This window comes from Fukomys damarensis, unplaced genomic scaffold, assembly GCF_012274545.1.
Source record: "Fukomys damarensis isolate Sample0158 unplaced genomic scaffold, DMR_v1.0_HiC HiC_scaffold_14, whole genome shotgun sequence".
Classification (NCBI taxonomy): Eukaryota; Metazoa; Chordata; class Mammalia; order Rodentia; family Bathyergidae; genus Fukomys; species Fukomys damarensis.
The window spans coordinates 74,794,193-74,809,551 of NW_022900926.1; positions in this window are offsets into that span (position 1 = coordinate 74,794,193).

Below are 15,359 nucleotides of genomic sequence, written 5' to 3' on the forward strand. Positions count from 1 at the left end.
TTTTTAGTTTTATTTTAGGATTCCCTATTTTTAATGTTCATACAGAGATTTCTTTAACTGAATTACCGAATAGTTTCTTTGGTGTGAAAAACTATAATAGTACACAGGATCCTAATGAGATAATTAATAATGTGAAATAGGAAGTAGAGGGCTAAAGGTGTAAGGAAAGTGGGAAGGGTGGGGGAAAGGTAATAAGGGAGAGGAAAAAAATATGAGAAACTGAAAAAATGGAAATAAAGTGTTTGTAAATGGGGAGGGGAGGGGGTGAAGAGAGGGCAGGGACAAGGGGAAAAATGGGAATCAAGACCTATTATGTAAAGGTACAGGATCCCAATGATGAATGTAATTGTATTGTATACCTAGATTGTAATAACCTCAATAAAAAAAAAAAAAAAAAAGAAAAAACAAGGACAAAGAGATACAAAAGAAGAAAGAGAAACAAAGGTGGGGCTAGGTGGGGCTCTTACTCCTGATGAGAGAAAAAGACCATCAGGCAACTGCAGTATGTTTATTTATAGTAGTAGAGATAAGGGAAGTGCAGGGGGAGGTCAAAGGGGCTGGTCCTTAACCCAAGCCAGGGGAGTAGCTAAGGTCTGCAGGACGTCATGGTTGATATTTCTCTGGCAAGTGGGGAGGAAGATAGTCCTCTTCTCAGCCACACCTTCCTCCACCATGCCCTCTTCTTGCCTGTTGTCCTCCCTTAGGGCCCTACCTAGTCCATGGGAGGAAACAAGAAGATGTTTGTTCCTCCTTCCAGATGGCCTCATCTGTGGGAGGAGGCAGGCCTGTAGTGATCTACAGCAGTGCTCCCAGCAAAGGAAAGAGGGTCAGAGCATCATGTTTTAAAGGAACCTGGAGCAGAGGAGCATGTGGTTGGTAAGATGTTGTGATTACCAAGAGTTCTTGGGCTTCTCGGGGAAGGACCTATCACTCAGTAGATTATGATGTTCTTGAAGAAAATATCTAGGTCATTTTCATCTTTGAAACTCCAAAGCCAAGAGAGTCACTTGCCACAACATAATGTTTTCTCCGTAATATCTGTTGAGTAAATAAATGAATTAACTGGAGCTTTCTTTGAAAAAAAAAAAAAGTCCCTGAATTAAAAATACAAAAACTTTTCTGCCATATGGTTTTGGTTTTACATAGTCTATAAATCTTCAATCTGTGAGAATGAAGCATGTTAGGAGTTCTCTAACAGCAAAGTAAGTTTAAAGTTCTGCAATTAAAAGTGAATTTCTATTTTATCAAGAGGCAAGAATGTTCTAAAAGACACCAAAGAAAACTATAACAAGTAGAAGAAATCCTTGTTCTTGGATAGGACAATTGTACCTCTATATTAGTACTTCCTAAGTTAACTTATAAATTTAACCTGATCCTCATAAAAATAGCCATAAACTTTAATGTAGATATATAAGTTGGTACTAAAATTTATATAGAAAATAAAGATGCAAGAATAGCAAGGAAAATACTAATGAGAAAAGCAACAAGGCAGAGCTAATCCTTTCAGATATTTCAAATTCTGTGAAGTCCCTGTAATTAAAGTTGTGTGGTAGTAGTCTGTAATAAACAGATCAATAGAAAGTCTAGGAATAGACCCAAGTACACACAAAAGTGATAAGAGTGGAATCTCAAATCACTGGAACAAGGATGAACATTTAAAGAAAGCAATTGGGATAACTGGCGGCTATTTAGCAAAAAACAGTAGATCATATACCATATATAAAAATAGACTCCTAATGAACCAGAAATCAAATATGAAAAGTAAAAATTTACAAGAATTAGAAGGACCCTGGTACGGGGGCAGGGGAAGAATTATAAGGGAAAAAAATGGGTGACTCATCGGTATATAAGGCAAGACTACATATCAAAAATCCTTAAGCAGTTAAATTTGGCTCCTTTTTCTCTTTTTCTTTTCTTTATTTTTTTATTACGGGAAAAATTATCACAAATGGGCCAGGGATTTAGCACAGAGGTGCTGCTGCCTGCCTCGCAAGTGCAAGGTCCCAAGTTCAATTCCTAGGGCCCCCCCCAAAAAAAAATCACAGGCAAAGTCAAAAGACAACTGACGCGAACAAAACTTTTGCAACATATGTTGGTGAAGAGTTAATGTCTCTTATATATGACTCTTAAAAGTTGAAGAAACAGGGCTTGGAGATTTAGTTCAGTGGTGCCGTGCCTGCCTCACAAGCACAAGGTCCTGAGTTTGAGATCTGGTACAAAAAAAAAAGAAAAAAGAAAAAAATTGAAGAAAAGATCAGATAGAAGATCATTGACTAATGATATAAGCCAATTGGGTCTAAAAGTTATGTATAAGACATTCTACCTAATAATAGTAAAAATGCATTTTTCTCAAGTGAAATAATCTCTATACCATAGTTAGGCAGTAAAATAGGTCTTAATATGAGTAAATTAGAAAGGTTCAAATCATACACAGTGTTTTCTATATTCACAATAGAATAAAACTAGAATTCAACAGCAGAAGAAAATAGGAAAATTTATGGATGTATAGATGTTAAAAACATTCTGAAATGTCCAGTGGATCAAAGAAGAAATCACAAGAGATATTAGAAAATATCTCGATGGGCTGGGGATTTAGCTCATTGGAGCCACATCTGCCTTGCAAGTGCAAGGTCCTGAGTTTGATCCCTGGTACAGCAAAAAAAAAAAAAAAAAAAAAAAAGAAAAGAAAAGAAAACATCTGAAACAAAAATGCAAGCCCAAATGAAATTTGTGAGAGACAGTGAAAGCAATACTATAAGGTAAATTTATAGTTGTAAATGTTTGTTTCAAAAAGGAGAAAAAAAAAAAAAGGAGAAAGACTTCAAATTGAGAACCTAACTTTATACAGTAAAGAATTAGAAAAGGGAAAAGAAACTAAATCCAAAGCTAGCAGAAGGAAGGAAATTGTAAAGATTAAAGAAGTGGAGAATAGAAAAACAATAGAGAAAATAAACAAATCTAAGAGCTCTTTAACTCTTGAAAAGTCATTAACTTTTTTTTTTTTTGTACAGGGGTTCAAACTCGAGCCCTTGCACTCGAAAGGTGGGCAGTGGAACCTCTGAACCAAACCCCTGGCCCTGACAAGTCATTAACTTTGAAAGAGTACTCAAATAACTAAAATCAGAGATGAAAGAAAGGACAACAGAATCAGTGTTACAAAAGGAAAGCAATTATAAGAAAATGCTATAAATAATTGTACTCTAACAATTTAGGTAACTTACATAAAATGGGTTAATTCCTATAAACACAAAACCTGTCAAGAGTTCAACTTTCAATGGGCATGATAGTGTGTGCCTATAATCCCAGCACCTAGGAGGTAGAGGCAGGAGGATTGTTGTGAATTCAAGGCCAATGTGGCTACATAGTGAGAGAGAGAAAAAAGGGTTTCACATTTCATGATGAAATAGAAAATTCATACAGATCTCTATTTGGTAAGGAGGTTGAATCAGTAATCAAAATCCTCCCAACAAAGTAAAGCCCAGGACCAGATGGCTTTTGTATTAGAGTCTCTAGAAGAATAGAACCAATATGGAAAAAAATCTATCTATCTATCTATCTTCTATCTATCTACCTACCTGTCTATCATCCATCTGAGATCTGTTATGAAGGAAGATATGCACCTATATTGTTATGAAGTTTGAGAAGTCCCATGATCAGCCATTTGCAAGCTAGAGATCTAGAAAGGCTGGCAATATAGTTCAGTCTAGGCCCAAACACCTGAAAACCAGGGAAGCCTATGATACAACTCTTAGTCTGAAGTCAGAAGATCCATGTCTTGGCTCAAGGAGTCAGGCAGAAGGGTTAATTCTTCTTGTTTTTGCCATTTATTCTTTCAATCTCTCAGTGGATTGGGTGCTCAGCATGCACACTGAAGAGGGCAATCTGTTTTACTGAATCTACCAACTCAAATGTTAATTTATCTTAAAACACCCTTACAGACATGCTTAGAATATCATTTAACCAAATACAGACACAATGTGAAACAGCCAAGTTGATTTATGGAATTTACCATCATAGTTTCTCTGGTGATTTCTACCCAACAGCTAAAAACAATTAACACCAATACATCTAACTATTCCAAAAAGTTTAAGAGGAGGTAATACTGTACTCATTTTCATACTCATTCTGTGAGACCAGTGTTACCTGATACCAAAGCCAGACACTATAAGAAAACTAGACAAATCCAATAACCTTGAGGACCACTGACAAAAAATCACCAACAAAACAATGACAAAGGGAATTGAACAGCACATTAAAAGGATTTTATACTATGACCAAGTGATATTTATAGCTGGATTATAAGGATGGGTCAACAAATAAAAAGCAATCAATGAAATATCCCTTATCTGAAATACTTGGATCTAGAAGTATTTCAGATTTAATTTTTTTAAATTTTAGGAACATTTGTATGTACATAATTAGATAGCATAAAGATTGGACTCCAGTCTAAACACAAAACGCAAAATTCATTTTACCTTATATTTATAGCATGAAGGTAATTTTATACAATATTTTTAGTGAAAGTGCATATTGACTGAGGTCAAATTTGGAATTTTCCACTTGTGGCACCATATTGGCACTCAAAAAGTTTCAAATTTGGGGGAATTTCAGATGTTGTAGTTTAAAAGTTCTTTTTGGTAATGCTGGGCCTCAAACCCAGGATTTCACACAATCTAGACAAAAACTGTACCTCTGAACTGTACTTTAAGCCTGCACTTCAGAGTTTCAACTTTTGAATTAGGGATACTCAACCTGTATATCTCACTAACAGAATGAAAGGGGAGACACAGTTATTTCAACTAGTTAAACAAATTCAACAGTCCTTCATGGTAACACTCAACCAATCGGAGATAGAAGCAAACTATGTAAAACCTCACAGCTAATGTCATAGTGAAGGTAAAAATTTTAAAACTTTTCCTCTGAGATCTAGAACAAGACAAGGTTGCTTACTTCTGCCACTTTTATTAAACACACTATTAAAAGTTGTAGTTCGATCAATGGAGGGGGTGGGTAAAGAAGAAGAAATAAAAAGAATCTAATTAAAAAAGAAGCAAAATTATCTCTGTTCACAAATGACATGAACTTATATGCAGAGCCTCCTAAAGATCCCAGGAAAAAGCCATTAGGACTAGTAAATTAATTCAGCAAAGTTTCAGGATATAAAAAGCAAGCCATAAAAATTAGTTATATTTCTATACACTTACAATGAACAATCTAAAAAGGAAATTATGAAAACAATCCAATTTATAATTGCATTGAAAAGAATAATAAAATTCTTTTGTGTGTGTGTGTGTGTGTGTGTGTGTGTGTGTGTGTGTATGTGTGTATACCAGAGACTGAACTTAGGACCTTCCACTTTCAAGGCAGGTGGTGGAACCACTGAGCTAAATCCCCAGCCCAAAAGTATTTCCTTTTTTTTTTTGTTACTGGAACTCAAGCTCAGGACCTTGCCCTTGTAAGGCAGATGGCAGCACCACTGATCTAAATGCCCAGCCCTAAAACTCTTAAGAATAAACTTGACTAAGCAGGTAAAGATGTGTGCACTAAAAACTATAAACAAATCATACAGGAAGCAACATCTTGCATTCATGGATTATAGGACTTAATATTGTTAAAATATCAATACTACTAAAGCAAGCACCCCTAAAAAATCACATTGGTATTTTTTGCAGGAAAAAAGTATATTAAATTTCATATATAACCTCAAAAGAGAACACTGAACATCTAAAATGATCTGAAAAATTATATAATTTAGGGGAGGGTCTCACATTTCCTGACTTCAGAGTATTACAAAGCAGCAGTCATCAAAATGTTATAGTACTGACATAATGACAAAATACATTAATCAGTGAAATACAGTTGAGAACTCAGAAATTAACCTTCCAATTATGGTCAAATAATTTTTGACAAAAGGGACAAGACCATTCAATTTGGAATTAAAAACCTTGTCAATAAATGATGTTGAAAAAAATGGATGTAAAAGAACAAAGTTGAGCTCTTGCTTTATGCTGTATACAAGACTGAACTCAAGAACTGAGGGCACGGCTTAATGGTGTGACTAATGCTGTGAGGCTCTGGCTTTGAAGAAGGATAGGAAGAAGGAAGGAACGCAGAGAGATAGGAAGAGGGAAGGAAGGAAGAAAGAAGGAAGGAAAAACAAAATGGATCAAAGACCAAACTGTAAGAGCTGGAAGTATAAACTAGGCATGATGGTGCACCTGTAATCCCAGCTACTGAGGAGGATGAGGCAGGAGGATTGCAAGTTCAAGCCCAGATTGGGTAATTTAGTGAGATCCTGTCTCAAAAGAAGAAATAAAAAGGACTAGGATATTTCTCAGTGCAAGGATCCTCGATTCATTTCCCAGTACCACGCACAGAGTGTAAAACTTCCAAGAGAAAAGCTTCATGTCTTAGGTATGACACCAAAAGCACAGGTAACAAAAGAAAAAAATAAGTCGAAGTATAAAAACTAAAAACCGGGCCAGGATTTAGCTCAGTTGTTCTGCCGTCTGCCTCACAAGTGCGAGGTCCTGAGTTCCATCCCCGGTACAAAACAAAACAAAAAACAAAAACAAACAAACAAAAAACTAAAAACTGCTGTGTGTCAAATGACACAAGTAGCAGAATAAGAAGCAGCCCACAGAATGGGGAAAAATATTTGCAAATCAGATATTTTATAAGGAGTTAATATGCAGAATATACAAAGAACTCCTACAACCCAACAACAACAAAATCACCTTACTTAAGAATAAGCAAGGCTGGGGATTTAGCTCAGTGGTTCCAGCGCCTGCCTCACAAGTGCAAGGGCCCAAGTTCGATCCCTGGTACCAAAAAAAAAAGCAAAAGGGGGCCAGTGATTCAGCTCAGTGGCTCTGCTACCTGCCTCACAAGCGCAAGGTCCAGAGTTTGATGCCCGGTACCGCCCCCTCCAAAAAGCAAAATGCTTGAATAGACATATCTCCAATGAAAGTATATAAATGACCAATAAGCACATTAAAAGAGTCTGAGCATTACTAATCTGAGAAATGGGAATTAAAATCACAATGGGATACTGCCTCATACCCATTAAGATGACTACTATCAAATTCTATTGATGTGATTTTTGTGACATAAATATATGGCAATATAGAACCAAAGAAAAGCAAACATTTTATTTGTGGCTTGCATTACAGGCTAGGACTATTGTTTGAAGTGTTACATATTCAACTGGAACTTGTTTTATTCATTAAATGTTTATTGAGTGCCTATAATGTCATAACCTATTTCTATTGGTATATATAAAAGACAACACAGTTAAGAAACCTTTCCCTTTTGTAGTCTTCATGTTGATGTTTAAAAACAAACATTTATGGTAAAAACTCTGATGAAAAAGGTACAGAAAGACCTTATTAAACTGATAAAAGCCATACATGACAAACCTAGTGCCAACATCATACTCAATAGGGAAAAACTGAAAGTATGCCCTCTAAACTCAGGAATGAGAGAAGAGTTACCACTCCCAACACTCCAGTATAGAACTCAAAACTTTAGACAGAGCAATTAGGCAAGAGAAAGAAATAAAAGGGATTCAAATAGGAAAATAAGAAGTCAGACTATCCTTTTCTTAGAATGTTTACCAGAGCACTCTTGGAACTAATAAAACAAATTCAGTAAAGTGGCAGAATATAAAATAGATACACAAAAAAATATTCTTGTACATCAACAAAAATCTACCAAAAGAGACCCAGGAAACAATCTCATTCACAATAGCTGCAAAAAATTAAATGCATAGAGGGCTGGGATTTAGCTCAGTGGTTCCACCACCTGCCTCACAAGTGCAAGGACCTGAGTTCAATCCCCGGTCCAAAAAAAAAAAAAGAAATATAGAAATTAACCTAAAAAAATAAGTGAACTATCTCTACAACAAAAACATGACACTCTGGAAAAAGACTGAAGAGATCTTAGAAATGACACTCCTGTTCTTGGATAGGCAGATCCAATATTGTCAAAATGGTCATACTGCCAAAACTGATATACAGATTTAATGCAATTCCAGTCCAAATGCCACCAGCATTTTTCACAGAACTAGAAAAAAAAATTCTAAAATTTACATGGAAAAGTAAAATTGGAAAATTTATATGGAAAACAATTCAAAAATTTATATGACCTATAATGCCCAAAGTGGTCTTGAGCAAGAAGAGTGATATAGGGCTGTGGATTTAGCTCAGTGGCTCCACTGCCTGTCTCACAAGCTCAAGGTCCAAAGTTTGATCCCCTATAACAAAATAAATTAAGTAAGTAATTAAAAGAGCCATGCTGGAGGCATTACGGACTTCAACCCCAGACTTCAAGATATAGTACAAATGACTGTTATGGTTTAGATCTGGATGTCCCTCCAAAGTGTCATATATTCAAAGGTGGGCCTTTTGTTTTGTTTTGTTTTTTGGTACCGGGGATCAAACTTGGGTCCTTGTGCTTGCGAGGCAGGTAGTGGAACCACTGAGCTAAATCGCTGGCCCTGGTGGGATTTTTGGAAGGTAATTGGATTATGGGGATTCTGTGCTGATCCACTGATGAGTTCATGGCCGAATGTTCTTTTAGGAGGTGGGGTCTGGGTAGAAGAGGTGGGTCACTGGGGGCATAACTGGCTCCTCTCTTTTCATTCTGCTCCCTGGCCACCATGACATGAGCAACTGTCCTCGGTGGCAGGCCCTTACCACTCATGCCATTTCTTCCTGTGAACTTGCCAACCTTGAACTGAAACTTTTGAAACCTGAGCCATAATAAATATCTCCTTCTTTGAGTTGTAGGTGTTGGGTATTATGTTTTGGTGACAGGATAGTAACTAAGACATACAGTAACACAGCCAGAGACTGGCATGAGAATATATACATGTTGACCAATGGAATAGAATAGAGGATGCAGAAACAACCTTAAGCACCTTTAGCCATCTGATTTTGACAGAGGGGCCAATAACATACATTAGAGAAAAGATAGTCTTTCCAACAAATGGTGCTGGGAAAACTGCTTATCCACATGTAGAAGAATGAATCTAGATCCACTTTCTCACCCTGTACTAATATGAAGTAAAAATAGATCAAAGGCCTAGACATAAAAGCAGAAACACTTAATCTGCTAGAAGAAATTGGTAAAACTCTTGAAAACATATGCAAGGACTTTTGGGACATTATATCTTGCACAAGATATAATTTCAAGAATCAACAAATGAAGCCGGGCGTGGTGGCGCATGCCTGTAATCCCAGCACTTGGGAGGCTGAGGCAGGAGGATTACTGTGAGTTCGAGACCAGCCTGGGCTACATAGTGAGTTCCAGGTCAGTCTCAACTACATAGTGAGACCCTGTCTCAAAAAACAAAACAAAACAAAACAACAACAACAAAAGAATTTCAGCGCCTTTCATCAAAAGAACAAGATTCCATCTTACCCAGTATGCATGACTAAATTATGGAAATGGCCTATTTGCCCATCAACAGATCAACAGATAAAGAAACCATGGTATATATGTACGATGGAGTACTACTCAGCCATAAATAAGAATAAATTTGAAACATCTGTGGTAATAAGACCATAATATTAAGCAAAATAAATCAGGCACAGAAGGTTAAGTATCACATGGTTTCTCTAATATGAGAAATCCAAAATATAAGCTATTTATAGAGCAAAATAAAGAAGAGATTGTAGGAAACGGAGAGGTAGACACTTTGGAGATGGAGATAGGGGATTTGAGGAAGGAAGGAGGGGGAGGGCGAAGGGAGAGTAACACTGATCAAGGTGTAATACGTGTGTGTTCCAGTTTCCCAAGGTGAATGTAATTTTTGTGTTTCACAGACATATACTGATAAGCAAAAGAAACTTAAGCAAGAAAAAAAAAGCTTGCCTCGCAAGCACAAGGACCCAAGTTTGATCCTCGGTACCAAAAAAGAAAAAAAAAAAAGCTGAGAAAATGGAGATAACCCACTGGCTCCATAACTTGTGTGTTGGCCAGACATTTCTGAGTAATAAAGCAGCAGACCCATCTCAGTGACATTGGCTTAGCTCACAGGGCTGAGCTGGCTCAGCTGTGGATCTCCCTGGACCTGGCTCATGCATCAGCACAGCGAGGCTGCCATAGGCTGTGGTGAGGGATGTGGTCAGCACCCTGTACTTCTTGTCTGCCTTCGCCCAGCACGTGAGCTGAGGCACGTTCTTTTCTTGGTGAGTAAGAAAACATTAAAGTTCTTGCTAATGTTATGTCTACTAACATCTCAGTCATCTCGCCAAGCTCCAAGTCAGGCAGTGGAGAATTACACTCTTCCTGTGGAAGTTGGGGGAAACTGCAAAGTTTCATAGAAAAAGTTTTGGATACAGGGAGTGGTGAAATTTGGTCCCATTTATGCAACCTGTCAGTACTGGTGCATGCAAAGTCTCGGGCTGGCTGGTTACATCAATTTATCCTCTGTCCCCACGCAGTCCAAATAGTCTCTGATCTGTGTGTGTGTGTGTGTGTGTGTGTGTGTGTGTGTATGAGAGAGGGGAGAGATTCTAAGTATTGCTCACTTAGAAAAAACTCTGATTATAAATATAAGTCTGGGGCCGGGGATTGAGCTCAATGGTTCCAACACTTGCCTCATACGCGCAAGTTCCTGAGTTCAACCTCCAGTACCAAATAAATAAATAAATCTGTCTCAGCTAGTGTTACTGTCTGCTAACGATTTATTCATCAGACTTTTAAAGAGATAATGTATTAAACTAGAAAAACTCGTAGAAATTTCCCACATTATCCCTAATAACAAGTATTTACTGTTATGTTGAATGGTCCTTGGCCTAGGAGCACCCTGTCAGTGGCTCACCCAGAGCCTGACTTTGTCCTGTGTCCATCCCTGGGAAGCAGCCGAACTGGTCTAAGCCTGATCTAAGCTGATCACGAAAGTCTCATTCTTTTTACTTGTGAGCGCTTTGGGATAAACCATAATCCAGTCAAGGATAAGGAGCGAGAAGGAGTTTCTGAACATCTCTGCCCTTAAGAAAAGACTCTAGCCGCTGGGCACTGTGCTTGAGGGTGTGAAGCTGTCACTGTCTTGTGACCGTGAGAAGATCTAGCTGATTCTGCAATGATGAAGCATGCAGATGGAAAGGCCCTGGCTTCATGACTGTGTTGTGAGCCTCTGAGTTAAGGAGCTCTATCTAGAACCAACCTTCCTCTCACTTTTGTTATGTAAGAAAATAAATTCCCCTATGGTTGGGGCCATCTCTGTTTGGATCTTCAGTTGTTCACTGCTAAAGACATTGCAGTGTAAACAAAGAGTTGTTGGTAGTGGTCTGGAAACTCTTTCTTCCTCAGATTTGTGTATTTGATAGGAGATAAACTTGAGCACTACCATGCTTATATTTACCTTTCACTCTAAAAGCAGACTCTGATAGACACATACAGATACAGTCCTTAGCATCACACGTGGAGTCTGAAATACAATACCTCAGACCACCTGCTATTTAGTTTGCCAAAATAAAATAAAACAAAAACCAGAACAAAATCTTGTTTTACCTTGTACTTTTCTGATAATGATTTCAGATGTCTCCTTTATAACAGCAATGTGGTAGAAGTTGCATGGGAGAAAAATATTCAACCTATTTAGGGTTCTTTGTTTCCCTCCCCATCTCTGTCTCTCTCTTGAGAGGAAGAGCAATGAAGGATAAATTGATCCTCTTTCCCATTCTTCATCAGTCCTAATGTGAGGGAAGAGCATTAGTTTGGTAAGATAAAGTAATCTTACTGAAAGTGAGAGAGTTGGTGTATTTCAGCTTTTTATTATTGTAGCCTCATTTTTGTCAAGTACCCAGTTTTCAGCATTTTGGAGTTTTGAAGATCTGAGCAGTTTTCTTACTTACAAGGCAAAACTATGGAAAGTGCAGTCCTTTCGCTGCTGTGTTGTTGCTAACGGGCCCTGGCTGTTGGCCTCCTCTCCAGGGGGCTGTTCGATTTATTCTGGCCATATGAAGGCATCTTAGAAAGTAACATTCAGTTATCTTCATTTCTCCTTGGAATAAGCAAATGTGTTGGATTTTTCACTCACGGCTAATTGCTTTCCTCTGCCACATGCTTTGGTTTTAAAAAGTAATTCAATGTTTTTTCTTTTTCTCAATGCTGTCTGATTCATTATTGATGAAATCCTGATAAGAGGGAAGCCCCTGGTAGAGTACTATGTTGACTTGCTCATTGTTTTCAAGTGATACACGTTTCATATTTAACATCAAGAAAGTGAATTTCTTTTATTTAAAAAATAAGGCAGTTACTTTCTTTGTGAGCATTTGGCAGGAAGGAATTTTATGCTCCACCAATGAGTTTGTTTCTGAGCAAAGAGCAGACAGTTGCCCTCAAAATGGGGGAAGTTCCAAAGAGGAGGTGAGATGCAGTCTTACTCAGGAATGGACAACTTTTCTTTCTTGGCCCCAGGCAGCTGTTTTCTATCCAAATCCTGAAGGAGGCAGGAAGGGGTGCGGTGACTGGGCTAGGGAGCAGTTTAAGTTCTCTGACTCTTTAAGACATCCCTTTGAGGCCAAGATTGGGTCAACAGAAGCAGAGCTCCTAGGGATGATATACAATAAGGGCTTGATTATAAGTTTTTGGTTTAAGCAGTTTCGATGAGACTAGTTGCTTCTGTATCTAAGTGCTGGATCCTAAAGCCAGCAGGTCAAACAGTCGTGAAGCAATGATAGACAGGAAGTTGGAAAGAATAGTTCAAGCTGGAGCCAACAGGGATGGCTAGGAGCCTTCACAGGTTTCTCAACTATCTCCAAGCCCTCAGCTGTGCTGTGGAGGAAGCTGTAGGAGAAGTTGATGTCCTTTGCCAGGGAGATGCTTGTGCATCTTGCCTGGGAGGCAGGGAACTGGGACATCTGCAGGAGCGGGAGAGCTGCAGGCCCCGTTCCTGCTCCACTGATCTTGGGTGAAGTAACTCTTGAAGGTTACACCAACACAGAAGAACGGAGGGAATTGTAGGAAACGTAGCACCAGTTTAGCCAAGCTAACATGGACAAAGGCAGCATACTGCTTTTGTCGCACAGGTACACAAAAAGAGAGGAGGAAGATCGCTGTAGCACTGTAATAGTGTATAATAGGAACATCCTCAGTGCTCACAAAGAGGGAATGGGCTCATAATGTGGAACATGTTCCATAAAACCTTAAAAAGAATGAACCGGGGCCTGGGATTTAGCCCAGTGGTTCCGCCGCCTGCCTCGCAAGCCCAAGGACCCGAGTACCCCCTGGTACCAACAAAGAAAAACAACCGGATGAATCAGATCTTATACTCAAAACATCTTGGAAACATGTTAAGAGGCAAAACAGCCAATTGCATAATGACAGAAATAATACACCAATTGCATGAATTAAAAAAGTAAAACAAGGGCCCGGGATTCAGCTCAGTGTGCTGCCGCCGAGTTCAATCCCTGGTACCAAATAAACAAATAAATAAACAAAGAAACAAATAAAATAAAACAAGGCTATGCATCATTTATTTTTTTTAAAGGAAAGGAAGACATTATTACACACTCCAAGGAATGTCTGTGTCTGAGATATTCTCAAATGATTTTCTTTCGGTAATGCTGCGTTATAAAACTGTGTCGGGATCTCCTCACTCGTGTCTGCATTTCTTCTAATTCAGCTCCTATTTCCTCATTCTGTGACTTGTTGTAATGCAGATAGTCACCACTTTTATTGCCTGGGGTTTGTTTTCTTTCAAAAAGAACGGAGGCATTCCTTCTCTCTTCTTCACTCCACTCCTGCGTACCTTCATCCCAAGCAGTGATGATTTTCATGTTTTCCATGCTTGATGTTTTTTGGACCAGGATAATAAATCTTAACTCATACTGACTTAGAATTTTGCATCCTGATAACATGCTTTAAGAGGCTGCCTTCAAAAAAAGATAACTGCATACTGCAAAGTGAAGTTTGTGATCCTCTCTGTGCCTCTTTCCTTTCCTTCCTCCTGCCTTTTCTGTTTTTCCCTGCTGAAGCATCCTGTCGTTATAAATATTTCTAAAAGCCATGGCCCGCATAGTAAACTTAGGATTTTAGGTTATTGCTCTGTTTTCATCTTGCCAGCTATGCCTGTTATTATTCCCACACTAATGACGTCTAAGTTGGTTTAAATATATTATAGAGCTTCAAATATGTGCGAAGTGTTAAGACAAATATAAACATAAAAAGAGCAAGTCCACACCTTCAATGAGAAAAATAAGTGTCTCTGTAAATGTATTTTGCATGGTTGTCTAAGGCTGGAAAGTTTTATGTAGAAATTTAGGCCCGGCTGAGGTCACCACTTATTTCTGCTCTGTGCCACCTAAAAAGAATAAAAACAAAAACAAAACAATGCATCTTTACACAACCTAAGGTTGGAATCTAAAATTCTTCGTTAGAAGGTTTAATCATTGCAAAAAGCATAATTCCACGTATGAGCCATTGGACAGGAGCTGATTGCCTCCAGCCACACGAGGAGAGTGCGCCTCTTGTTCAGCGTGCCAGTTTTCTTCTATTGGATTCCTTATGTTTGCTCAGAAGAGTGCTTTGTTTTCAGGGTTAGATGGGGTTGGCAAGGAATCCTAGATTTAAGAATCGATAAAGGTCTTATTTATAGGGGCCTTCAGATTCATCGCCTCAAGATTAGGAAGAATAGTACCTATTGGATTCTCCACAGCTGCCACGTCCTCTGTACCTCATCTGTCTCTCATGTTCTCTGATTTTCATGAACATGGTAATAGGTTCTTGGCTGGTTATCCACTGCCCATCTCTTATGATAAAAACAGTCCAAATTCTCTATTAAATCCAATTTCTTTAATTGTGAGGTGGGAGTTTTTATGATCTGGCTCCAAGCTTTACTTCTTATTTTGTCTTCCTTCTTATCACCTCTTCCACAGAGCTTCCAGACTCCATTCAATAAGATGTATTGAATACCAGTCCTGTACCAAGTGTGATATTATGTGCTGTGAATGCAGAGATGAAAAATCACAGTCCTGGATCATTAAGAGTTAGTATTGCAGCTGGAGAGAGACAGACATCTGTAAAGACATAACTGTGATTCATAGGGTAGGCCATGGAGGCACCTGGGTAGCGTCAGAGGCCTGTGGGAAGTTATTGCAGAGATGTTTGTGTTCTGCTGTGAATTTACCATGTTTTTACCGGATTCCATTTTTTTTGCTCAGGCTGTACTTTTTTTTCACTTGGAATACTCTTTCCCCTTCCTGTTTCTGCCTGTTGTAAAACATACTCAGTTTGAAGGGCTAGCTCACATTCCGTTTAACTATGGAGTATGCCCTGCAGCTTCTGGTGCTGCTGTAGTTCACTCTTTTCATCTGTGGTAGAGCAAAGATATTTGTAATCTCCTTAAA